Source organism: Dendrobates tinctorius, unplaced genomic scaffold (genome assembly GCF_039654945.1).
Source record: "Dendrobates tinctorius isolate UK_male_01 unplaced genomic scaffold, ASM3965494v1 ptg000250l, whole genome shotgun sequence".
In the NCBI taxonomy this organism is placed as follows: Eukaryota; Metazoa; Chordata; class Amphibia; order Anura; family Dendrobatidae; genus Dendrobates; species Dendrobates tinctorius.
Window position 1 is genome coordinate 20725816 of NW_027361917.1, and position 27460 is coordinate 20753275.

The window sequence follows — 27460 nt, forward strand, 5'->3', positions numbered from 1 at the left end:
ATTGTTTTCAATTACCTTCACATTGTGTACAAATTTGGTTTGACAATACCACATTTTTTATGAAATGATTGTCCATATTTGAACACCGTTTTTTTTAAACTTAAATATCTCTAAATGTGTGTGCAGATTTTTTTTTCTTATATCATTATAGTGGCAGGATAAAGAATTTAGAAATTCTCTGCAATGTCACAAAGATAAATGGCAGAGAGAATTACAGTATACACTGTATAGAATAAACTAGCTAATAAAAAAGTATGCAGCAAGCTCCAACAGCTCCCTCTAGTGGTTGATGTAGGAAGCAAAAATTGAATAATATTCTGTACAGTGGTGGCAAGTGTGTTACAGTTCTTATGTATGGTAATTCTGCATATATATTTCAACTACTATACAAAAAGTAGACTCTGAGATATACTGTATATATAGTTTTTATTTATTTATTTATTTTACTCACTTATATAACGCCATTAATTCCACAGCGCTTTACATACATTTTCATCACTGTCCCCATTGGGGCTCACAATCTAAACTCCCTATCAGTATGTCTTTGAAGAGTGGGAAGAAACCAGAAAACCTGGAGGAAACCAATGCAAACACGGGGAGAACATACAAATTCCTTGCAGATGTTATATACTGTTATATACTGTATATATTAGTAAGAATGCATTTTCCTATAAACATATATACCAAACCTCGGTAACAAGCTCTACGTACAGTGCCGGATCTCTAATCTATGTAACCGCTGGGTTTAGGTATCAGTAACCTCTTCTCAGATCAGAAGTTGAACACTTTACTCTCCAAACAACTAGTCCAAATCAAGGTTTAATCCAGGATTGTGAAGACACACTTCTCACTTTTCACAGGAACAAGGCGCTGAAAAACAGATTACATAAATGTTATGAGAGCTATAAACAAATTGATAAAATTGGCAGCCGGTACTATTTAAAAAGTCCATGTTAGCACAAGTCAGGATTATAGGCACTTTGGCAAGTTGTCCTGCGGATGTGGTTACATGCTAGACTCTTGTAATAAAAATGATGTTACACTAAAATTATAACATGAGATCTACATATGATGGATATATGAGCAAGATGTTAACTGTGTTGACAAAAAGGAATTTCAGATGTTTTAAATAAGAAATAATAAATGTATGTGGGCCATATTGATGACTTAGAGAAGCTCTCCCATCAAAGTTTGTATCCTCTTGATATATTGCAATTATCGTATTAAATAGCACTGTGTACTTACAATTGCTCATTTTGCCCTTCTACGGAGTTAATTATTCTCTTTTCCATTAGGCCTATGATATAACCTGATTAAAAACAGACTAACTGAATCCTTGTATGCTTCATGTAGAAACAGGAAGTTGTTTTTCCCTGCATGAGTCAATATTAGGCTGGTTTCAGACTAGCGCATTTTACAGGCAGCGCATGCCGCCGCTAAGCCCCGCCCCGTCCGGTCATTTCCTCCTACTATCGCACATGGCTGCATACGATCTGTGCACCGTATCTTTAGCATAGGGTGCGCTGGCCGTGCGCTAGTAGGATTTTTGCATGCGCTGCGCACTTTGAAAGGTGCGCCGAGCGCACCAAAATGCAATATGGTGCGTTCGGCGCACACCGGCGCACCTTCAAAAGTGCGCGGCACACGCAAAAATCCTACTAGCGCACGGCCAGCACATGGTCTGCGCACCCTATGCTAAAGATAGGTTGTGCAGATCGCATGCAGCCGTGTGCAATAGTAGGAGGAAATGACGGGACGGGGCAGGCAGGGGGTGGGGCTTAGCGGCGGCGTGCGCTGCATGTAAAATGCGCTAGTCTGAAACAAGCCTTAGAACTACAATTCTACATCACTATAAAGTCTCAGACAGCCCAGCTGTACCTCCTCTTCAACTCAGGACACAGCTGCTCTGCTCCGCCCCCTGCCAGGGACTTTGCAGTGATTAGAATTGCAGTTCTAATGATAACTTATGCATGGAAAAGAGACTTCCTTTTTCTACACAGAGGTGAGAAGAATTCAGCTTGTCAGTTTTTAATCACGGGATGTCATAGACCTGATGGTAAAGACAAGATTTAACTGCATAGAAAGGCAAAATAAGCAATTGTATGTACACAGTGCCATATAATATCAGGGTAAAAATTTTGATGCCAGTGCTTTTTTAGGTTCCTATTCCAACTGACTGGACTGCGGTGGAATGGAGGATTCAGGATCCTTGATCTCAGCCACACATGGGAAACGAGGACAGTCTTTCTTTCAAACATTTTAATGACTCTGTACCTTAGTGTTTTATAGCAATCAGAAAACCTCTGTAATTTAATCAAATCTGAATTAACCCCTTAGTGACAGAGCCATTTTGCAGCTTAATGACCGGGCCAATTTTTACAATTCTGACCACTGTCACTTTATGAGGTTATAACTCTGAAATGCTTCCATGGATCCCGGTGATTCTGAGATTGTTTTTTCATGATATATTGTACTTCATGTTTGTGGTAAAATTTCTTCACTATGACTTGTGTTTATTTCTGAAAAAAATGGAAATATGGTGAAAATTTTGAAAATTTTGCAATTTTCAAAATTTACATTTTTATGCCCTTAAATCAGAGAGATATGTCAAACAAATTTCTTATTAAATAACATTTCCCACATGTCTACTTTACATCAGCACAATTTTGGAAACAAATTTTTTTCTTATTCGAAAGTTATAAGGGTTAAAAGTTTTTTTAGAGACCACCTCACATTTGAAGTCACTTTGAGGGGTGAACATGACAGAAAATACCCAAAAGTGACACCGTTCTAAAAACCGGACCCCTCAAGGTGCTCAAAACAATATTCAAGAAGTTTATTAACCCTTTACTTGGTTCACAGGAACTGAAGCAATATGGATGGAAAAAATTAACATTTAACCTTTTTTTGCAAAAAATTTACTTCAGAACCATTTTTTCACAAGTGTTAAAAGAGAAAATGAACCACAAAATTTGTTGTGCAATTTCTCCTGAATACGCCGATACCCCATCTGTGGGGGTAAACCACTTTTTGGGCGCACGGCAGAGCTCGCAAGGAAAGGAGCGCTGTTTGACTTTTGCAATGCAGAATTGGCTGGAATTGAAATCAGACGCCATGTTGCGTTTAGAGAACCCCTGATGTGCCTAAACAGTGGAAACCCCCAACAAGTGACCCCATTTTGGAAACTAGACCCCTTAAGGAACTTATCTAGATGTGTGATGAGCACTTTGAACCTCCAAGAGCTTCACAGAAGTCTATAACGTAGAGCCGTGAAAATAAAAAAATCTTTTTTTTTTCCACAAAAATTATCTTTTCGCCCCAAATTTTTATTTTTACAAGGGTAAAAGGAGAAATTAGACCCCCAAAGTTTTTGTGCAATTTGTCCTGAGTATGCCCATACTCTATATGTGGGGGAAAACTACTGTTTGGGCCCACGGTAGAACTCAGAAGGGACAGAGCAGCGTTTGACTTTTTCAATGCAGAATTGGCTGGAATTGAGATTGGATGCCATGCTGCATTTGGAGAGCACCTGATGTGCCTAAACAGTAGAAACCCCCCACAAGTGACCCCATTTTGGAAACTAGACCCCCCCAAGGAGCTTGTCTAGATGTGTGGTGAGCACTTTGAACCCCCAAGTGCTTCACAGAAGTTTATAACGCAGAGCTGTGAAAATAAAAAATCTTTTTTTTTTCACAAAAATGATTTTTAGCCCACTATTTTTGATTTTCCCAAGGGTTGCAGGAGAAATTGGACCCCCAACATTGTTGTGAAATTTGTCCTGAGTATGCTGATATCCCAGATGTGGGGGGGAACCACTGTTTGGGCACATGGGAGAGCTCGGAAGGGAAGGAACACCATTTTGGAATAAAGACTTTGATGGAATGTTCTGCGGGCGTCATGTTGCGTTTGCATAGCCACCGATGTGCCTAAACAGTAGAAATCCCCCACAAGTGACCCCATTTTGGAAACTAGACCCCCCAAGGAGCTTATCTAGATGTTTGGTGAGCACTTTGAACCCCCAACTGCTTCACATAAATTTATAACACAGAGCCGTGAAAATAAAAAATCTTTTTTTTCCACAAAAATGATTTTTAGCCCGCTATTTTTTATATTCCCAAGGATAACAGGAGAAATTCGACCCACAAAGTTGTTGTGCAATTTGTCCTGAGTATGCTGATACCCCATATGTGGGGGGAACCACTGTTTGGGCACATGGGAGAGCTTGGAAGGGAAGGAACACCATTTTGGAATGCAGACTTTGAAGGAATGTTCTGCGGGCGTCTTGTTGCATTTGCAGAGCCTGGGATGTACCTTAAACAGTAGAAAACCCCCACAAGTGACCCCATTTTGGAAACTAGACCCCCCAAGGAGCTTTTCTAGATGTGTGATGAGCACTTTGAACCCCCAAGTGCTTCACAGAAGTTTATAACACAGAGCCGTGTAAATATAAAATCTTTTTTTTCCACAAAAATGATTTTTAGCCCGCTAGTTTTGATTTTCCCAAGGGTAACAGGAGAAATTGGACCCCCAAAGTTGTGCAATTTGTCCTGAGTACGCTGATACCCCATATGTGGGGGGGGAGCACTGTTTGGGCACATGGGAGAGCTCGGAAGGGAAGGAACGCAATTTTGGAATGCAGACTTTAATGGAATGTTCTGCGGGCGTCATGTTGCGTTTGCAGAGCCACCAATGTGCCTAAACAGTAGAAACCCCCCACAAGTGACCCCATTGTGGAAACTAGACCCCCAAGGAGCTTATATAGATGTGTGGTGAGCATTTTGAACCCCCAACTGCTTCACAGAAATTTATAACGCAGAGTCGTGAAAATAAAAAAATCTTTTTTTTTCCACAAAAATGATTATTTTTAGCCCCAGAGTACAAATTTATGACGAACTTTGACACTCTCAGTGCTGGAATGAATGTGTCGCATGGATTTATGTCTTTTTACATCAATTAAGGAATTTCCTTTTAAAACCTTGCGGGGCAACACAGAACTAGACCCCAATCAGAGGACCATAAAACATCCGGACTCCTTATCTATGAACTGGTCCAATGTTTATATTTATGTTTCTCCCTCTCCCATATTGATAGTTCTGCTTCACGTCACTTGTCTTATCTATTGCATTTTTTCTAGGCTGTATTGTGCATAAATATGTGACTTCAGATTTTGTATTAGTGTAGCCTGAGGAAGAGACCTGAGTAGTCTCGAAAGCTTGCAATGTATTACCATCTTTTCAGTTAGCCATTAAAAGGTATCAACTACTGAGGACTCTCAATCCTGAATACTTTTCTATCCACTGGCTAACACGGTACAAAGATATACATCTTTCCTGTATTTTTAGCCCCCAAATTTTTTATTTTACCAAGGGTAACATGAGAAATTAGACCCCCAAAGTTGGTAAATAGTGAAAAACCCCTCAATTCTTGCTCCAACCCTAACCCTGATTCCAACCCTAACCCTAATCGCAGCCCTAACTCTAATCCCAACCCTAATCCTAATTCATAGAATCATAGAATCGTAGAGTTGGAAGGGACCTCCTGGGCCATCTGGTCCAACCCCCTGCTCAAAGCAGGATTCACTAAATCATCCCAGACAGATGTCTGTCCAGCCTCTGTTTGAAGACTTCTATTGAAGGAAAACTCACCACCTCTCGTGGCAGCCAGTTCCACTCATGGATCACTCTAACTGTGGAAAAGTTTTTTCTAATATCTAATCTGTGTCTCCTCAAATTTAGTTTCATTCCATTGTTTCTAGTCTTTCCTGGTGCAAATGAGAATACAGATGATCCTTGTACAATGTGACAGCCCTTGAGATAATAATAATAATAATAATAATTTTTATTTATATATCGCCAACATATTCCGCAGCACTTTACAATTAAGCGGGGACATGTACAGACAATAAATTCAATACAAGTTAAGACAATTCAAACAGTGACATTAGGAGTGAGGTCCCTGCTCGCAAGCTTACAATCTACAAGGAAATGGGGGGACACAGTAGGTGAGAAATGCTTGTTAATTCAGGTCTGGCAATTATAATAGGGATTTTCATATAAAGCTGCATGATCCGGTCATCAGCCCATGTGTTTAAGTGCAATAGACAAGTATCAAATGCAGTTATCATGTGCATGAAGGGTGTGGAGACAGATGAATAGTAGGGTGCAGATTCAGAATAATATTTGGAAGGAGGGAACAGGGCAAAGTTTGCTTGCTGAGCAGTTGATGTGGTAGGCTTGTTTGAAGAGATGGGTTTTCAAAGCGCGCTTGAATAGGTCAGGGCTAGGTATCAGTCTGATCATCTGGGGAAGTGCATTCCAGAGAGCTGGAGCAGCACGAGAGAAGTCTTGGAGACGGAGGTGCGAGGTTCGGATTACGGGGGATGTTAGTCTTAGGTCATTTGTAGAACGGAGGGCACGTGTAGGGCGATAGACAGAGACGAGAGAGGAGATATAAGGCGGTGCAGAACAGTGGAGAGCTTTGTGGGTGAGAGAGATGAGTTTATACTGGACCCTGTAGCGAATAGGTAGCCAGTGTAATGACTGGCACAAGATGGAGGCATCGGTGAAGCGGCTGGACAGAAATATGACCCTGGCTGCCGCATTCAAGATGGATTGGAGAGGAGAAAGTTTGGTAAGAGGGAGACCGATCAGAAGAGAGTTGCAGTAGTCCAGAGATATTTGTAGACAGCTATTAAGTCTCCTCTCAGTCTTCTCTTTTGCAAGCTAAACATTCCCAAATCATGCAACCTTTCCTCATAAGACAGGGTTTGCAGATCGGTCACCATTCTGGTCGCTCTTTTCTGAACTTGCTCCAGTTTGTTGATGTCTTTTTTAAAATGTGGCGCCCAGAACTGGACACAGGATTCCAGATGAGGTCTGACCAAAGAGAAGTAGAGGGCAATAATGACTTCACGTGATCTAGACTGTATGCTTCTGTTAATACATCCTAGAATTGCATATGCCTTTTTTGCTGCTGCATCACACTGTTGACTCATATTCAGTCTGTGATCTATTAGTATACCCAAGTCTTTTTCACATGTGCTGTTGCTTAGCCTTATTTCTCCCAATCTGTATATGCTTTTTTCATTTTTATTGCCCAGATGTAGTACTTTGCATTTTTCCCTGTTAAAAACCATTCTGATAGTTGCTGCCCACTGCTCCAGTTTATTTATATCTTTTTGAATCTTCTCTCTCTCTTCTCTAGTATTAGCTATCCCTCCTAGCTTTGTGTCATCAGCAAATTTAATCAGTTTACCCTCAATTCCTTCATCTAAATTGTTGATAAAGATGTTGAACAATACAGGGCCCAGGACAGAGCCCTGTGGTACCCCACTTGAGACATTCTTCCAACAAGATGTGCAGCCATTTATGACCACTCTTTGGGTCCTATCACTAAGTCAGTTTTGAATCCACCTAACAGTTGCCTTGTCCATTCCATACTTAGTCATTTTTTCAATAAGGATTGTGTGAGATACTTTGTCAAATGCTTTGCTGAAGTCAAGATATACTATATCTACAGCATTTCCCTGATCCATCCAATCAGTGATTCTGTCATAGAAGGAAATTAAGTTAGTCTGGCATGACTTATTAGTTACAAACCCATGCTGACTCTGTTTAATCACTTCATTCTTATCCAGGTGCTTACATACATGTTGTTTAATAATTTGTTCAAAGATCTTTCCTGGTATAGAAGTCAGACTCACCGGCCTATAGTTTCATGGGTCCACCTTCTTCCCCTTTTTGAAGATAGGAACAACATTTGCTCTTCTCCAGTTTTCTGGGACTTCTCCTGTTCTCCAAGAATTTTCAAAGATTATGGAGAGGGGTTCAAAAATTTCTTCTGCTATCTCATTCAGTACTCTGGGGTGTAATTCATCTGGACCTGGAGACTTGAATTCATTTAGGTTAGCTAAGTGTTTCCTCACTATATTTCTGTTTATAGATATCCTGGATTCTTCTATTCCCTTAATAGGACAGTGAAGAACAGTTGTTACATTTCCTTTCTGAGAGAAAACCGATGCAAAATAGGAATTTAAAAGTTCAGTCTTCTCAACATCCTGTCTTACCATTTCATAATTTTCATCCTGTAAAAATCCTATAGCATCTTTGACTTTTCTTTTACTTTTGACATATCCCCAAAATCCTTTATTATTGCTTTTGACGTCTCTTGCAAGCCTCAATTCATTGTCAGCTTTAGGTAATCTGATTTGTGCCCTGCTGGTTCTGCAGACAGCATTATGTTCTTCTTTAGATATGCCTCCCTCTTTCCATTTCATAAACATTTCTTTCTTCCTTTTTAGCATGTGCTTAAGTTCTGTGTTCATCCATCCTGGTTTCCTTAAATGCTTCCTATTCTTCCCTCTTTTCGGAATTGTTAACAATTGGGCTTTTAGAATTTCATTTTTCAAGATTTCCCATCCTTCCTGGACTTTTTTGTCCTTAAGGATATCTAGCCATTGGATCGCTCCAATTCTCTTTCTGAATCCCTTAAAATCTGCCTTTCTGAAATCTAACCTTGACATCTGAGTCTTCACAGGTCTTCCTCCTCTAGTTATCCAAAATTCTAAAATAGCATGGTCGCTACCTCCTAGGGTCCCAGCCACTTTTACCTCCTCAACCATTTCCTCCCTGTTTATAAGGATTAGATCCAAGGTAGCAGATCCCCTTGCTTTCTCCCCTACCTTTTGGAAGATAAAGTTGTCAGCAAGAGAGGATAAGAATTTTCTTGACCTGTTAGTTTGCCTGAGAGAGATTCCCAACAAATGTCTGGATAGTTGAAATCTCCCATGACAACTATGTCATATTTTTTGGAGAACTTGGCCATTTGATGCATAAAGAGTTCATCCATATCGTCAACTTGCACAGGCGGTCTGTAGTAAATGCCTACAATGGTGTCCTTTCCATTGTTCTGTCCTTGTATTCTTACCCAAACAGTTTCTACAAAACTCCCAGTCTCTATAGAACTCCCTGTCTCTGAAGCTTCAATCTCTGTGCAGATATACACGTTTATAACATACAATGCGACACCTCCTCCTCGTTTATCAAGTCTGTTTCTTGCAAATAAGTTGTATCCTTCTAGTCTTGTATTCCAATCATATGTATTGTCCCACCAAGTTTCAGTGATTCCAATTACATCATATTTCTTTTCCTGCGTTAGTAGTTCCAATTAACCTTGTTTGTTGTCCATGCTTTGTGCATTAGTATAGAAACATTTTAGTTTGTGATTGGTTTCTCTTTCTCCAATATTTTTATTATTTAGATTTTTAGTTTGTGATTGGTTTCTCTTTCTCCAATATTTTTATTATTTAGATTTTTTGTCTTTGTTCTTTCCTCCCATTTCTAAAGGCAGAGTTCTCAATAGCATTTGTCAGATGTATGGCTTTTTCTGGCCTTTTGCTTCCCTTCCCATTCCAATTCCAACCCTAACCCTAATTCTAACCTAATTCTAACCCTAACCTTAATTATAACCCTAATTCTAACCCTAATTGCAACCCTAACCCTAATTCCAACCCTATCCCTAATTCTAACCCTAACCCTAATTCTAACCCTAACCCCAATTCTAACCCTAATTCTAACCCCATCCCTAATTCTAACCCTATCCCTAATTCTAACCCTAACCCTAGCCTTAACCCTAATGGAAAATTGAAAATAAATTTATTTCTGTATTTCATTATATTTACATAAAGGGGTGACAAACGGGGTTTTATTTACTATTTTTTTATTTTGATCACTGTGCTAGTTTATCACAGTAATCAAAATGAATGAATGGAATCTGCCACTTGGCAGATTCGAGGCGGGCGCACTGCGCATGCGCCTGCCATTTACTTCCGGATCCAAGATGGCGGCGCCCACCGGAGAATGCCGGCGGAACACAGGACCACCGGGAGGGGACACAGGACCACCGGGAGGTACGGGGAGGGAATCTGGGACCCTATTTCTCTCTCCTCTGATGTGCGATCACATCAGAGGAGAGGGAAATTTAATGCAAAATTGCGTCTTTTTTCTTTGCGTACGCCGTTATAGGGTTAATAACGGTAATCGCAAAAACGGGGTCGGTAAAAACCAACCCGATTCATGTTCTCTAGGGTCTCGGCTACACCCGGCAGCAAAGACCCTGGAGAAAATCCGACACTGGGGGGCGCTATTTACTTTCTCCACAGTGCCATTAATTAATGGCGCTGTGGTTTAAGTACCCTTAATGACCGCCGTTAAAAGGCATATCAGCGGTCGTTAAGGGGTTAACAATTGTAAATGTCCTACAGATCTTGGTTTGTGATTTGCATTCTCAGAGATGAAGACTTTACATTGCAGAGCAATCTCCTATCCTAATCCTAATTTAGGGAATCTCACTGCATTATACTGTAGGAGTTTGGGTTAGAAGTGCAGAATGCGCCTGAAGACAAGCTTTTCTTCTCTTTTCAAGAGTAACCAGAATTGTGAATAAAGCTCTTGACTAGCATCCGCAATATACAGTATTTTATGACCTGTAGCAAAAAAAAGAAGTTTCTTACATTTCATCCATATGGATATAGTAAGGATACATTTATCATAGCTGCTTGCTGAAAAGTGGCATAGTGTGACAGAGTTATTTATGATATGCCCCAATCCCCCATCCACCTTCCCTATGCCATGGACTTCTATAGCCTCATCCTGGATCTGCCCCCAGGCCCCCATCCACCTTCCCTATGCCATGGACTTCTATAGCCCCATCCTGGATCTGCCCCATCAACCTTTCCTACAGCTCCTACCCAACATCCATACAGTCCCTATTCCCTTCTGTACACCTGCTTTGGCAGAACTAATGTGTATTTAATCCTGCTAATAAAGCTTCTTTGAATCTTGAATCTTGAATCTTGATAAGGATGTAGCATTGACATAGCTCTCCAGAGTGTGAAAATAGTAGACCAATAAATATCATGTACTCTTTTGCATCTAAATGTTCCTGATGGTTCTGACAACTGCAGAAATGTATGATAAAAGAGTGATCAGTGACTGCACTAGTTATTCCATTAAGGCTAGTTATTACAAACACCTTTATTTCATGTACATTGTATATTATCGCATTAAGGTTGGCTGTATCATTATACAGGCGCTGTTTGAATTCTGTTTTTTCCTTCTATTGGAAGTGTATAGTGGTATATATCAATGTTGGAATCCAACAAGGCCATTTTATGTACTATAAGAGCAATGAATATTCAACTGACTCCATGATCTCTGCATAACAGCTAAGACTTAAGGCCCCGTTACACTAAGCGACTCACCAGCAATCCCGACACCGATATGAAGGTGTCAGGATCGCTGGTAAGTCGCTATGTGATCGCTGGTGAGCTGTCACACAGACAGCTTCACCAGCGATCAGCACAGCGATGCCGAGCGCCCGGCATCGCTGGCTATCGCTGTAGAAAATAGTATCAAAATAAAAAACATAGTTATTCTCACCTTCCGACGTCCCGTTCAGCCATCCTGCCTCTCTCCACGCTCCGGTCCCAGTGATCCTTTGCACGAATGACCGCGAGATGTCACGGTCTCGCGGGATAACAAAGTCTCGCGGTCATTCATGCAAAGGATCACTGGGACCGGAGCGTGGAGAGAGGCAGGATGGCTGAACGGGACATCGGAAGGTGAGAATAACTATATTTTTTATTTTTTTTTATTATTTTTTTACACCTGATCGCTGGTCTCCCGCCTGTCACACACAGCGATGCGTGCTGGCCAGCGGGAGACCAGCGACCAAAGAAATGTCCAGAGGTTTCTTGCAGCGATCAGCGATACCGGCAGGGGGGCCGCTCGCTGATCGCTGTCACACACAGCGATCTCGCTGGTGAGATCACTGTTACGTCACAAAAGTTGTGACTCAGCAGCAATCTCGCTACCGAGATTGCTTAGTGAGACGGGGCCTTTACATCAAAGGAATTGACCATTAGCAGTAAATTGTAGACACACAAGTTCCTGGGGTGTGGAATCCTTTGTTCTTTTAATAGAATAAAGGGAATCTACATTGTAGATGGTGGACATTGTGTCTCCAACCTCTTGGAGGATACATAACCCCTGTGGTGTTGGGAGTATAAGCTATTGCTCCTGAATTGAACATCTTATCTGTGACACACATGTCATGTGGAGGTGAAGTACAAGCCATTGTTCTTCAGATGGACATCTAGTTTCTGGCCCTCGGGCCTTTTGACACCAGGACTTTATCCTAAGTAGGCCATCTAGAGGAAAATGATGACCACTATAATCATAATTTCTCATATTACCAGAAGATGATTGGACACTCTACTGCAAAGGATACCGGAACAAGGGTGGAGTCATGGCATGTATGTGGATGTGGATGTGTATTGGTTTAATATATATGCAAGGATCAGATTTATATCTCTCTCTTCCTATATCCCAGCTTCTACTACCCTTTCCTATTACCTCTTCCCTTTAATTCTACCCTTGCCTCTTAGTTAGACTTCCCTTATGTATGTCATTGTAAATGCCTTGTTTGTAATAAACCCTCTCTTTACAGATCCAGTAGTTCTATTTAATTACTATTAACTGACACCCCAAAACTCAACAGATTCTTCATTTGGCACCCCAGATGGGACTGTGATTAAATTCCACAGAGAGTCCGGAAGAAATGAATCTGCTTTATTCCACATTTGGAAGAGGTGTGCAAACCAAAGATTCAAGGAATCTGGATCTTGGTTTAAAAGAAAATATTGTTGGGTAAAGAATTTCATAGTAGATTATTTTGTGTGCTTGTGTATCAAGTAGTGTATTGTGTTGTATTGACAGTTTGTTGTCGGATATATTTAGCAAAAGGGAAATATCTCTTGTATTTGGGACAATAAGTTATATCAGATTCGGATTGGATCTGTGTTTGCCAAGTGTAGGAGTATTGGAGCAAAAAGTTTACACGTTTGGGAAGTTTGTAGTTTAAGGTCTAGTTTTTAGTTCCTTCACTTTGTAGTTTATTTTTCTAGTTTCAGTTTGTTGATGAAAATGGAGTTTGTGGAAAGTTTGTGAAGTCGTACACCTCTGCTGTTTACCATGTCAGTGTCGATAAATCTTTGGAAGTCCAATACGTGATAGCCCAATGTAAAATCTTTATTAATAAGTTAAATATTAAAGTGCTTAGCAAGAAATTGAAAAAGGAAAAGTTAAGCAATGAAGTTTCAGTGTTGTTTAAGGCCTCTTTCACACTTCAGTTTTTTGCATCAGTCAAAATCCGCCAAAAGGACGGATGGCGGATCCGTTTTAGTACTGATGACAACGGATGCCACCTGTCCGTTTTTTTTTACGGATCCGAGAAATGAAGAATTTTAAAGGAATCGCAGCCTGGAAAAGGAGAGAGAGAGAGAGAGAGAGAATTTTTTTTTGTCCGGCACTCAGAAAGAATTTCGGGTTAAATCAGTGTCTGGAGGATCCACCAGAGAAAAAAACGTTGCAAGCTCCGTTTTGAAATCTTTGAGGATGGTGACGGACAGCAACTTTTGGTGGATCCTCAAAAAAAACGGATGCAACGGACGGCAATCCGTCACAATCCGCCAATATTGGAAGTCAATGGGGAAAAAAACGGATCCTCAAAAGAAAATTGCGGATCCGTTTTTTTCAAAACCTGGCGGATTGTGACTGATTGTAAAAAACTGAAGTGTGAAAGAGGCCTTAGATGAAAGAATTGGCTGAATTCAAAGAAGCAAATTGGTGGAAGCAAAGGCTACAAGTGAAGGAGGACACAGACAAAATTAGTGACTCTGTTGTTGAAATTTCTGACATAATACAACTAGTGAAATACATGGTTTGCAATCAGATGTAAATGAATTAGCTGTGAGAAATAGAAAGTTGGGAGGAACAATTGAAGGAGTGTAGACTGAGCCTTTCATCACATGCAGCTCAGGTTTGTTCTTTAGAACCGAAAAATAGTCAAATGGAGAAGTTAATTTCAAGCCTGGAGAGTCAACTGGATGCAGCTAATTGTCAATTGTTTAACAAAGAGCAATGTATACAGTCTCTAAGGCTACTTTCACAGTTGCGTTAGGAGGCGCAGCGTACGGCCGCCGTGCAGCTCCGCCCCCTGCCGCACCCCCTCCGGTCGGCTCCTCCTATGAGCGCATGATGCTGCATGCGACCTGTGTACCCTATCTTTAGCATTGGGTACGCAGGCCATGCGCTGGTATGCTTTTGCCGGCGCATGTGCCCTTTTGATGGTGCGCCGACGCACAAAATCGGTGACACAACAGCGATCTCGCTATGTGAGACGGGGGCTTAATAGTCTTCAATCAGGACTTGAAGTTGGATAATTAGTTTACATGATAGTGCCAACTAGTACAAAACTGAGGTTTCCATATGAAATCTGCAGATCGAGCTTGACCACTTTATTCATCTTTATTCATCACGAGACAGATAAAGTTGAGTTACCCTAATTGTTTTATGTTTGTCTGCTTTATGTCCTCCTGTGCAATGCATTGAGTCACAGTATTATTTTTTTTTTCTTTTACATATTCTTGCTCCTCAGAAATATTTTTTTTTTACGACCGTAATCATTAATTTGACATTTTTCTTACCTCATATATAAATTCTATTTTTTTTTCTCCCTTTCTTTTTGTTTAATACCATGTTTGGGTATCAAAGGGGCGTAAGTGTAACAATTACTATGCAATGCCAGAGATGAAATGGTGTTAGAATTTTTGTAATTACAATTTTATTTTTAGAAATTCTTTATTTTTCCAAGTTTTATTTATTGATTTATTTTTAATTGTTGTATAAGAAACAATATATAGATTACAACTGCTAAGAATCTGATGCTGCTCTTGTTCTTTATTTCCAGAATCTACAATGGAGCATAAAATAGGTTATCAAATTTGAATCCTGGATGAGCTATGATTTAATGGCAATTTGATTCATAAACTACTTTTATGGAACATGTTCTTATAGAATCATAGAAGCGTAGAGTTGGAAGGGACCTCCTGGGTCATCTGGTCCAACCACCTGCTCAAAGCAGGATTCGCTAAATCATCCCAGACAGATGTCTATCCAGCCTCTGTTTGAAGACTTCCATTGAAGGAGAACTCACCACCTCTCGTGGCCACCTGTTCCACTCATTGATCACTCTAACTGTCAAGAAGTTTTTTCTACATGGATTAACCTGTATCTAAAAACTGGTGAAAGACCATGTTTTAACGGGGCATTGGATACCCCTTGTTAGCGCGGGTGGTCAGGAGCGGGAACTCCGAGAGTGGACCCTCTGGACCGTGGCACCGAGGGACCCCGGGCGAGCTGCCAGGTGGAACCGACCCCTATACAGGGACCGTTAGGAGCAGGCCCAGGGGTTCGAGTACCACGGTAGCCGGTACCGAGAGGGGCGGCTCAGGATGGACCGGAGTAAGACTGAGACTGGAGTAGGACGGCAGGAGCACTGAAGACAGGACTGGAGTAGGACGACAGGAACACTGAAGGCAGGACTGGAGTAGGACGGCAGGAACACTGAAGGCAGGACTGGAGTAGGACGGCAGGAACACAAGGCAGGACTGGAGTAGGACGGCAGGAACACTGAAGGCAGGACTGGAGTAGGACGGCAGGAACACAAGGCAGGACTGGAGTAGGAGGTAATCAGGAACACGGGTAGCAGGACTGAGAAGCTGCTGTGAGGAGCAGCCGAGACAGGAACTGCAGGAGCAGAGTGTGCACGATGGAGCGAGGCCAGAGTGTCAGGAAACACAACGATCAGGCGCCTCCCTCAGGGGGAAGCGGCCTGATATGGCCCCGTCTGGTCAGCCATTGGTCCAAAGGTGCTTCCGGGTCAGGGCACAGCCGGAGCATAAGAAGCAGGAAGGAGGCGCGGCCGCGGCCTATGGCGCATGCGCATAGCATGCAGGGAAGGCATCGGTCGCGGGCCTGTCTCAGGTGACCGCCGCGGCCGTCGGGTGGAGAGAGGCTGCGGCGTGGGAGCGGAGGGCAACTGCGGCGTGGGAGCGGAGGCCGGGTGAGTATGGCGGAGCGGTGTAACACCCCTTATCTACAGATACCATGTGCAGCAGCATAAGTCACATGGGATACATTGTTGGGAACTATTCATATTCTGGATTTATTAGATATATTCAAAGCAGAAGGGGATTGTCTCAAAGTATAACTAGCAAATATCATGATCAAAATGAATTAATGGTGGTTACCTATCTATTGGAAAACCATGCTAAGGGTTATTGGTGGGAGGTAATATTTGGTTATTCAAAAGCAGCAATTGACATTCTGAATTATTTAATCTATCCGACTATCTCATTATTTCTCTAATTTTGTTCCTGCTACAAATATACGTGTGCTATGTAACCCGTTACCTACTGTATATAAGAAGATTCGGATCTTAAATGGGAAAGAACAAACCGCTGTTAAAATTGCATCATGTGACACAAAAATAAAGTACAAAGTCCCATTGAGTTAGAGAAAATGCTAATATGTGAGAACTGTGACAGAAGAGGGCACAGTAGGAAAGACTGTATGACTCCAGAAAAATACAAATAGGAAAATCCTAACAGCAATAGGTGTCCTAAAGAAAAGATAATGAAATCGATAGCTGGTGTTCTTGTGTGCTGTTCATTCATGTACTATTTGATTTATATTTTTTTTTGTATTTGTATTCCTCTTTCAATGTCCTTTTAGAAATCAAGCTGTAATGAAATTTATTATTTTGAGTGAATGTTGCGGCTGGTGAGTGAATGTGTAATGCGACTCCTTGCCCATGAAACAAGAAGAATCGACTACAGTGGTGAAGAGGATTATGGAATGGTAGCCTCTTAACAGTTATGTGTCATTCAGACACAAAGGGGCGTATGTTGGAAGCCATCATGGACATTTTAGGCTAGTTTCACATTTGCTGTCGGAGGGCTGCGGACTTCCTCCGTGAAGCCCCGCCCCCATCGTGCCTCCTCCAGCTAGCTCCGCCTATTTCTGCATGCGGCTTCCTGCGGCCTGTGTACCCTATCTTTAACACTGGGTACACAGGTCGTGCCGCAGTATGTGGATGCCACCACATGCGTCGTTTTGATGATGCGGCGCCTGCATAAAATTCCAACATGATGCAATCATAGAATCATACAATCATAGAATCGTAGAGTTGGAAGGGACCTCCTGGGCCATCTGGCCCAACCCCCCTGCTCAAAGCAGGATTTGCTAAATCATCCCAGACAGATGTCTGTGCAGCCTCTGTTTGAGTTCTATGCAATCTATGCGGGTCGCTGCACCATCAAAACAACGCATGCAGCGGCATCCGCATACTACAGCACGACCTGCATACCCAATGTTAAAGATAGGGTGCGCAGGCCACAGGAAGCCGCATGCAGAAATAAGCGGAGCTAACCGGAGGAGGCGTGGCGGGGGCGGGGCTTCACGGAGGAAGTCTGCAGCCCTCTGTCAGCAAATGTGAAATCAGCCTTATGTACTATAAGAGCAGTGAACATTCAATTGGCTCCATGATCTCTGCATAACAGCTAAGACTTAAGGCCCCGTCACACATAGCAATCTCGCTAGCGAGATTTCTGCTGAGTCACAAGTTTTGTTACACAACAGCAATCTCACCAGCGAGATCGCTGTCTGTGACAGCGCTCAGCGACCGGCCCCCCTGCCGGTATCGCTGATCGCTGCAAGAAACCTCTGGACATTTCTTTCGTTGCTGATCTCCTGCTGGCCAGCACGCATCACTGCGTGTGACAGGCGGGAGACCAGCGATCAGCTGGTAACTAACGTACACATCGGGTATCCAAGGGACGTGCGTCCCTTAGATACCCGATGTGTACGTTAGTTACCAGCGCGCTGATGCAGGGAGCAGGTAACTAACATACACATCGGGTATCTAAGGGATGCACGTCCCTTGGATACCCGATGTGTACGTTAGTTACCAGCTCCCTGCATCAGCGTGCTGGTAACTAACGAACACAGCGACACCGCGCGCTCGGCGTCGCTGTGCTGATTGCTGGTGAAGCTGTGTGACAGCTCACCAGCGATCACATAGCAACTTATCAGCGATCCTGACACGTTGAAATCATTGTCAGGATCGCTGGTAAGTCGCAAATGTGTGACTCCAGCTTTACATCAAAGGAATTGACCATTAGCTGTAAAATGTGGTCCCACAAGTTCCTGGGGTGTGGAGTCCTTTGTTCTTTTAATAGAATAAAGAGAATCTACATTGTAGATGGACATTGTGTCTCCAACCTCTTGGAGGATACATAACCCCTGTGGTGTTGGGAGTAGCAACTGAATTGAACATCTTATCTGTGACACACATTTCATGTGGAGGTGAAGTACAAGCCATTGTTCTTCAGATGGACATCTAGTTTCTGGCCCTCAGGCCTTTTGACACCAGGACTTTATCCTAAGGCCTCTTTCACACTTCAGTTTTTTACAATCAGTCACAATCCGCCAGGTTTTGAAAAAAACGGATCCTCAATTTTCTTTTGAGGATCCGTTTTTTTCCCCAATGACTTCCATTAATGGCGGATTGTGACGGATTGCTGTCCATTGCATCCGTTTTTTTTGAGGATCCGCCAAAAGTTGCTGTCCGTCACCATCCTCAAAGATTTCAAAACGGAGCTTGCAACGTTTTTTTCTCTGGCGGGTTCCTCCAGACACTCATTTAACCCGAAATTCTTTCTGGGTGCTGGACAAAAAAAAAAATTCTCTCTCTCTCTCTCTCCCAGCGGTTCCTTTAAATTTCCTCATTTTCAGGATCCGTCTGGAAACGGATCCTGTGCCATCCGTTCACATCAGTTGACAACGGATCCGCTTGTCTGACTTTTTGGCGGATTTGAACTGATGCAAAAAACTGAAGTGTGAAAGAGGTCTAAGTAGACCATCTAGAGAAAAATGATGACCACTATAATCATAATTTCTCATATTACCAGAAGATGATTGGACGCTCTACTGCAAAGGATACCGGAACAAGGGTGGAGTCATGGCTTGTATCTGGTTGAGGATGTGTATTGGTTTAATATATATGTAAAGATCAGATATCTATCTCTCTTCCCACATCCCAGCTTCTACTACCCTCTCCTATTACCACTTCCCTTTATTTGTACCCTTTCCTCTTTGTTAGACTTCCCTTATATATGTCATTGTAAATACCTTGATTGTAATAAACCCTCTTTTAAAGATCCAGTAGTTCTTGTTAAATATTAACTGGTACCCCAAAACTCAGCAGATTCTTCACTCAACCACTGACTTCCATCATAAAATATGTTACATATTTTTTATGTGGGGCAGCAAATTAACCAGTATGAGCTAGAAAATTAGTACACTCTAGAAAACGCATAAAAAACACTTGTACAAATGCGTTAGTTTAAAAATATTTATTTTTAATACCAAAAAATTAAAAATAAATGAACCAATTAAAATTACGTCATACACAAGATGCCTCTTTAAGTGAGGGAAAATAATGCCGGTACACCACATGTAAACAGTTTATATAACACACAAATATAGCAAGGAGAACCAAGCATCAATATAAATCCAATTCACCTAGAGCCAAATACCCATATAAGTAACAGAAATTCCAATCATAGAAAAACCATATAAGTGCCTCCAAAAATATTAAGCACATTTATGTGAAGAAAAGGTACAAGTGCCTAATCATATATCTCCACAATGGTAACTATTGGAGTTACTAAATATTGATGTGGTATACAAAAATAGAAAAAGCGGTATTTTAGATTACCTATACAGGTGAGGATCCAATTGAGGTTGAATGTGTTGTTGCGGGATCTGGCAGCATTACCCTCCACCCAAACGCATGTTTCGTCAAATTTTCTTCAGGGAGCGTGTGTTCTAGAGGGTACTAATTTTCTAGCTCATACTGGTTGATTTGCTGTTACTAATTGAACTACAATTTATTTTGGACTTTATAACGTTGATATTTTTATATTTTTTATGTATCCGTTTGTCTAGGAAAGTGCAGTACAGTGCGCTTGTGCCTACAATAAAAAACATACACTCACTGGCCACTTTATTAGGTACACCATGCTAGTAACGGGTTGGACCCCCTTTTGCCTTCAGAACTGCCTCAATTCTTCGTGGCAGAGATTCAACAAGGTGCTGGAAGCATTCCTCAGAGATTTTGGACCATATTGACATGATGGCATCACACAGTTGGCGCAGATTTGTCGGCTGCACATCCCTGATGCGAATCTCCCGTTCCACCACATCCCAAAGACGCTCTATTGGATTGAGATCTGGTGACTGAGGAGGCCATTTGAGTACAGTGAACTCATTGTCATGTTCAAGAAACCAATCTGAGATGAATCGAGCTTTATGACATGGCGCATTATCCTGCTGAAAGTAGCCATCAGATGCCTGTTCTTAGCTGAGAGGAGTGGTACCCAGTGTGGTCTTCTGCTGCTGTAGCCCATCTGCCTCAAAGTTCGACGCACTGTGCGTTCAGAGATGCTCTTCTGCCTACCTTGGTTGTAACGGGTGGCAATTTGAGTCACTGTTGCCTTTCTATCAGCTCGAACCAGTATGCCCATTCTCCTCTGACCTCTGGCATCAACAAGGCATTTCCGGCCACAGAACTGCCGCTCACTGGTTTTTTTTTCTTTTTCGGACCATTCTCTGTAAACCCTAGAGATGGTTGTGCGTGAAAATCCCAGTAGATCAGCAGTTTCTGAAATACTCAGACCAGCCCTTCTGGCACCAACAATCATGCCACGTTCAAAGGCACTCAAATCACCTTTCTTCCCCATACTGATGCTCGGTTTGAACTGCAGGAGATTGTCTTGACCATGTCTACATGCCTAAATGCACTGAGTTGCCGCCATGTGATTGGCTGATTAGAAATTAAGTCTTAACACACAGTTGGACAGGTGTACCTAATAAAGTGGCCAGTGAGTGTATATTCCCAGCATATACCTGTAGGACATTCTTTTGGCATTCACTGGATGCATGTATACTTTTGTAGTTTTTATTCTTTCTTATCACTTATGCTGAATGTACTTACAATGTCAGAGCCTTAGGGTACCGTTACACTTAGCGATGCACCAGCGACCCCGACAACGATATGGATCGCTGGTGCATCTATAAGTAGTCGCTAGAGAGCTGCCACACAGGCAGATCTCACCAGCGATATAGCAGGGGTCGGGGGTCGCTACTTACCTGTCAGATGCGGCGATCCTGACGTCCTGCCACCCGCGTCCACGCGTCGCTCGTCGGCACCACAGGAGGCCCAGCAGGAAGCACCTAACGAGAAATGATCCAGGACCTTCTCGCGCGATCAGCGATAACCAGCGGGGGAGCCGGTCGGAGGTAAGTATCACATGTAGCGATATCGCTAGCAATATCGCTGTTACGTCACAAAACCAGTGACGTTACAGCGATATTGCTAGCGATATCGCTATGTGTAACGGGCCCTTTAGAAATTTAAAAATTAGTTTGGAAATATCTATTTTAATTTATAAGTCTTTAAAATTCTAATGGTGACCATGACTGGAACAATAAGGGTAGATTGACACTCGTGTTCCTTTTCGACTGAATGCTGTTTAAGCTGTTGCGCTTTTCTTCAAATAATAAAATTCTGCAAGTCTGCAACCACCACTAGGAGGAGCTGAAGAGCAACTATTTTTTTTTTCTTCAGAGGGTACTGTAAAGGGGGTTTTACACATAGTGATATCGCTAGCAATATCGCTAAAACGTCACTGATTTTGTGACGTTATAGCGATATCGCTAGCGATATGGCTATGTGTGATACTTACCTCCGACCAGCTCCCCCGCTGTCCATCGCTGATCGCGCGAGATCGGGCGGCTCCATTTCTCGTCGTCTTTCTGCTGTGTGAGACGAGCGACGCGTGGAGGCGGGCGGGAGGACGTCAGGATCGCTGTGTGTCAAAGGTGAGTATCGTGCGCTGCGTCGCTGCTGCATCACTGTGAGATCTTTCTGTATGAAAGCTCACTAGCGATTATTTAACGATGCACCAGCGATCCTGACCGGGTCGGATCGCTCGTCGGATCGCTGGTGCATTGCTAAATGTAAAAGGGCCTTTAGGGTACGTGCACATGATCAGTAAATGATGCGGGTTGGACGCTGCATACTTGTGCAGCATCCAACCCACAGCATCCAGATGTCACAGCATAGTGGATGGGATTTCAAGAAATCCCATGCCCACTATGCATCAAGAGACACCTGTGGATCACCCGCAGAGACGGACATGTGACGCGTCTTTCCAGACCGCAGCATGTCTGTTTATCTTGCGGAGATGCGAGCCTCTGCAAGATAAATTTCTCCCTTACAATATATTGGACGCAGTGAATCCTTCTGGATCAGTGAACACATGCGGATACACCTGTGTTCAATAGCCAGCAGTGCTTTTAACGCACGTCCAAAGCACTGCCAATTCCTGAATATGTGCACATACCCTAACAATGTTAATGCATGACGCTCCCCCTAGTGGTCTCTCCAGACATGTAGTGACCTGAAAACATCCTCCTGGACATAAGATATTTTTTATATTATCTTTGTCTTGAGAGTGGTTAAAGCATATACAAGATAGAAAGTAAAATACAAGTGACCGCATACTGTATTGTTCCAGCCTAGAGGTTATTTATTTGCTTTTATTGGGTTGTAAGAAATACAAATCAATAAGTCCAGAGACAAAATATGTGACCATTCAGAGCTTTTGATATGAGATTGAATAAAGAATAAATATTGATTGCCATAAAAGTGAAGAGAGCAAGGTATTAATGTCCCTTATGTAAGTAACATTGAAAAATACTTTCTTGTGCTTTGAAACATGTAAGTCCACTACAAAATAGAAAGAAAATCCTAATTCTGATGGTAATGTATATCACAAAACTTCTGAAACTCCATATCATGGATAGAGATGAGCGAACCCAAAATTCGGAGTTTGTACAGCATCTGGTGCTGAACTCTGAACACGAACTTCTCTTAGAAGTCCGTCTAAGGCTGTGTGCCCACGATGCGATTTTTAAGCGTTTTTGCCGCGATTTTTGGCGCGAAAACGCTGCAAAAACATTTAAAAATCGTGTACAGAACGCCCCCATGCATTCCTATGGCATTCCGCACATGCTGTGCTAATGCTGCGCTTTTTTCAGCGGCGGAATCGCATCGCGGATAAAATCGCAGAATGGTCATTCTTTTGTGCGGAATCGCAAAGAATTGCCGTGATTCCGCACCCATAGGAATGCATGAGAATCTCTTACTTCCCGCATGTGGCTATGCCCACCATGCGGGAAGTTAAGCGTCTCATGTGCGGTTGGTACCCACGGTGTGGAGGAGAGGAGACTGTCCTCCAGGCCCTGGGTACCATACCCCTGTAAAAAAAAGAATAAAAAATTGGGGTATATTTACCTTCCGGCGTCCCGCGCTGCATTCCCGGCCTCAGCGTTCCCAGTAATGCCTTGCGGCAAGGTCCTGTGATGACGTAGTCTCGCGTGACTCTAGCGGTCTCGCAAGATCGCTATAGTAACGCGAGACCAACATTACAGGTCTCGCAAGGCATTACTGGGAACGCTGAAGCCCGGGATGGCAATGCGGGACGTGGGAAGGTAAATATACCCCGATTTTTTATTTTTTTATCATTTTTAACATTTTATCTTTTACTATTGAGGCCGCATAGGCGGCCTCAATAGTAAAAACCTGGTCACACTTGTCAAACACTATGTTTGAGGAGTGTGATCAACCTGTCAATCACTTTCCAAGCGATGCTTCAAAACGCTTGGAAAGTGCTTGAGAAAATCGCGGCAAAATCGCGAACAAAATCACGGTGAAATCGCGCGGAAAAAAATGCACGATTTCTGGGAAGGAGTCCGGTTTTCAGTGTGTGTTTTAACACGCAACGTGGGCACATAGCCTAAGGGTATGTTTCCACTTTCCGTATTGCCAGCGCTTTGGACACAGCGGAAAGCTCACTCCGCCCAAAGTGCCGCACCCCTATCTACGTGCGGTGATTCCGCAAGTGTCCATTGAACACATGCGGAATCACCGCATCATATCCATAGACTGTAATATTTATCTTGCGAAGACGGAGCGTCTCTGCAAGATAAATATACATGCTGCATTCTATAAAAATGTGCCGCATGTCCAGATTCGTGGGTGTGTCACCCACTTTTTAGTATGGATAGTGGAGATGTGATTTCTTAAAATCCCCTCCACTATGCTGTAACATCTGGATGCTGCGGATTAAACGCTGCGACTGTATGCAACGTTCAATCCACAGCTAATACTGATGTAATCCGGACCATGGAAACATACCCTTATAGTTCGGGGAAGAGATAGTGAGATATTTTTCCAGCTCCAAAGTTCATGTCCCCATTCATTTCTATGGGGTTTGGGTTCAGGTTCAAGTGCAGGTACAATTCTGGTACCTGAACGAACTAAAGTTCGGATGAACCTGAACTTCCATGGGTCCGCTCATGTCTAATCATGAACCCAGCTTTCCTCTAGGAGCACAGAAAACAGCACTTCTAAAAAAAAAAGGCTGTCTGACATACAGAGTCAGTAGGACTCTGTATATCTCTGTTTACTGCCATACAAATAGTGTTATATACATATTTTCTGGACAATTAAAGGCTTTTCAGTATTGCGATTCGAGTCAAATTTTCGCCTAAAATTTGGCAACACCGGCAAAATTGAATTTCAAACGATCAGCTCATCTCTGATCCTAATCTCATTTCTCTATCTCCTAGCGGAAAATAACACGTTGGGGGATGATTACTGTCATGCCAAAGGCAATGTTCAAGTGTAGTCGTTGGCATCTAGTTGACAAATGTGGCTAGTCATCCTCTTTTTCTAAGGCCGGTTTCACATTTGCGCTTCAGGGCGGAGACGCGGCCTGCGCACGGCCGCCGCTAAGCCCCGCCCCCTGCTGCGCCTCCGCCGGTAGCTCCGCCTCCGGGCGCATGACGCTGCATGCGTCATGCGTCCCCTATCTTTATCACTGAGGACGCAGGCCGTGCGCAGAATGCGTTTGGCGGTGCCTGCGTCCTTTTGACGGTGCGCCGTGCGCAACCAAATTGCAACAGGTTGCGTTTGGCCCTGGTCGGCTCACCGTCAAAAGGACGCAGGCGCCGCCAAACGCATATTGCGCACGGCCTGCATCCTCAGTGATAAAGATAGGGGACGCATGACGCATGCAGCGTCATGCGCCCAGAGGTGGAGCTACCGGCGGAGGCGTGGCAGGGGCGGAGCTTAGCGGCGGCCGTGCGCAGGCCGTCGCTGCGCCCTGAAGCGCAAATGTGAAACTGGCCTAACATAGGTGTTGCAGTACCATCACAGCAGAAAACAGTAAGCTTATAGTAAAGTATTTTGGACATGGATTCTACTATTATTTTCTTTTGACAGTGATATCATTGTGTCATAAATCTTCGATTGAGCTTGTTCAAACACAAAGAAAAGAAGTACAATTGTTTATCCAGGTACTGCCAGAAGCGCAATGTTCCAATGGAAACATGATCAGGAATTTACTACAGTGAATTATGAAATCTCATTGAGATCTTCTGGTTCGGTTGATCATTAATGCCACAGGCGCATAACTTTATGCCAATGTTTGCTGTGATATAAATCGGAGATATATTATGTCAAAGACCTGTTTAACAGACAGCCAGGTTTCTTTTTTGTTTCCTAGTGTATAATGTTGCCTTTTTTTCCTATATTTTTTTAAATAGCAAGGCAGCAGCCAGATGCTTCCTTTCGGAGGTATAAAAAATGCCTTTAATACATAAGTTTTACAACACTTTTTTTGGGGTACAGATTATGTACATTTTTTAAGCATCTCTCCTGGTGTGATGTTTTTCATCCGTAGAGCTCAATCTGATAGAAAATTGCACCAAAATTATGATGCATCACATTCATATAAAGTAGATTGTTTACAAAAATTTATGGAATGGAAAAATCCATCCATGCATTTATAGTGATTACTTCTGCAGCATATACATAGATTTCTGCATGGAAACATCTGACAACCTTGAAAAGTCTCAGATTTGGGCAACTAGTGGATAGCAAAGATGACATACTAGGACCCATTCACCTGCTTATAAAAATACATAATAGAGACTTTTCTTGATAGTTTTTGCTTCTGTTTATTATCTTTTCTTCTTTATTGTGTTCTGACCAGAGATGAGCAAATTTGTTCAGATTCAGTCACTGAATCTGAATTTGACGCATTCGGGCCACATTATTATTATTATTATTTATTTATATAGCGTCATTAATTCCATGGTGCTGTACATGAGAAGGGGGTTACATACAAAGTTATAGATATCGTTAACAGTAAACAAGTAAACCCTATTCGTGCTGAATGTATGTTTGATGATCGGTTCCGAACATATTCGGTAATTTCTACAGTACTCCCATTGACTCTAATGACGTTCGGCTATGTTCGCCGAATAATGTAAAAACAATATTTGATGCCGATCACATTCAGAACCGAATCCGAACAAATTCGCTCAACTCTAGTTCTGACATCTATTTTTCACCCATATTTCTTCTTTTGTATGTTAAAAAGTTAAGTACTATTTGGCTGTTTTTGTAATGTTGCAAGAATATGGATTATGAAAACTAAAAATAACTATTATAAACTATGCAAACCTGTAATTTACTGCCTTCAATTTAGCCATTTGACTTCTAAGGGTTAAAAACAGTACTGAGACAGATCCATTGGGAAAAAAAAGTATTGAAAACAACCATGTGTGCAAATATGGCATGGTAATGTGAATGAAACCATTCAGGCAAATTGATAACTTGTTTTCAATGAAAAATAAATAAAATAAATTATATATATATATATATATATATATATATATATATATATATATATATATAGGGCAAAATGTCCCACATTGAATGAAAGCATCATCTATGACACTTTAGATCATGTAGTGTGTGTAGCTCTAGCACAGCTGAGTTTGGCATTTAGGACTCAGTAATATCATGTATCTGGTGATTTAATTCACATTGATAGATAGATATTTTGTCTCTGATTTACCCCTAAATGTCATGAAAATGATGCAGAATAAAAAAGAATCCAGAGTCTAATATCTCACTCAGCTCTGCTATATCTGAATGTGTTATGTGACATTGTGTCCAGTCAATTACACAGTCTCATCAAAACTTTTCTTCCCTTGATTTGCAAAACATGATCACATTTCAACTGTTGCCTACCATGACAATCTGAGGTTAGTATGGTAGACATTACACTGAATTATTGCATTTCCTAATGAATCAAATCTGCATTCAGAGAAAGGAGATCTAGACACAGCAGAGCTGCTCTCTGCACAGATATTAACCCTATTAACGCAAACCCCATCAAGATTTACAAAGGACTCACCTTAGCATATGTAACTGCAAGGGTTAATGGGTGACAGAGCTTTGTAATGAGAAGATCATTCAGCCAGTAACAAATAAGGTAGATTTCCGGATGAAGTCAGCTACTAACTTCACACTAAAGAGAGAAAAGGGAAAATCAGCGTGATCCAAGAGCTGTTCTGCT

The 27460-nt window shown here is 42.1% G+C and overlaps 1 long non-coding RNA gene across 1 annotated transcript; it reads right to left on the minus strand.

Annotated features, from left to right (window-relative positions):
* Positions 1–418: 418 nt before the first annotated feature.
* LOC141063370 (uncharacterized) lies at positions 419–27445 on the minus strand. The gene is made up of 2 exons (XR_012224861.1): positions 27299–27445; positions 419–870 (listed from the first exon to the last, which is right to left on the minus strand). It is a non-coding gene; the product is annotated as an uncharacterized lncRNA (long non-coding RNA).
* Positions 27446–27460: the final 15 nt, after the last annotated feature.